Raw genomic sequence first — 1,023 nt, 5'->3', positions numbered from 1 at the left:
TGATTTAGAATGATAAATAAAATATCTAAATTTTAACTTACAATGTACATTTTAACCTGGAAGATTATCAAATATACATGATTTAGTAAAGAGAACGTAATATTTTTTATTCAACATAAAATATTATTATATCCACTCAAAATAGTTGCATATTTAGTAAAAACTATGATTACAACCTATAATGTTGCACAAAATTTTAAATTAAATAAAACGTACCACTAATGGTAACTTTTTTTCGTTTTAACCTAAAAGATTATCTAATCTACGTGATATAATACGAAAAACATAATATTTTTATTTTAACCTAAAATACTACCATACCCACTCCAAAAAAATGATATTTAATAGAAATTTCAGTTAAAACCTAATTTCTCAATTGAATAAAAAACGTATCACGGATGATAAAATTTTATGTTTTAATTTAAAATTATTCCATCTGCTTAATCTAGTAAGGAAAATAAAATATTTTCAATCTAACCTAAAATATTACCCTATCCACTCTTGATTTTTTTTACTTATTTTAATATAAATTTAATGATTTTTTTATAAATTTAAAATTTATAGATTACGTAAAGGATGGACAGTCGGAATCTTAAAATTTATTATGACATGAATGCTTATCTTAATACAAATTTAAAGGTTTATTTTTTATATCAAACAAAATTATCATGACAAGAATTTTCATCCACTCAAACAAAACCAGACAGACAGGTAGCCAAACTATAGAAGAAATACTCCCTATGTCCCATAAAATCTGTCAACTGTTGACCTTTTAATATATTTTAAAAGCTTTAGATCAAGTAGTTTTTAAAAAATATATATTTTAAAAAAATTAATTATTTAAAATAATTGTGTTTAAAGTTTAAAATATTTTAACTTTTTAAAGTTAATAATGGACACATTTAGGGGGACGGAGGTGTAAAATTTTTCATGTCAAGAATGTTATCTTCCAAAAAGTCAAATAATTAGACATCTAATGCATGACAGACAAAATGAATTAAACAAATGCATATAGGGAAAGTG

The sequence above is a fragment of the Hibiscus syriacus genome, unplaced genomic scaffold, assembly GCF_006381635.1.
Source record: "Hibiscus syriacus cultivar Baekdansim isolate YM2019G1 unplaced genomic scaffold, ASM638163v2 tig00117021_pilon, whole genome shotgun sequence".
NCBI lineage: Eukaryota > Viridiplantae > Streptophyta > Magnoliopsida > Malvales > Malvaceae > Hibiscus > Hibiscus syriacus.
This window is presented reverse-complemented; position numbering follows the sequence as displayed.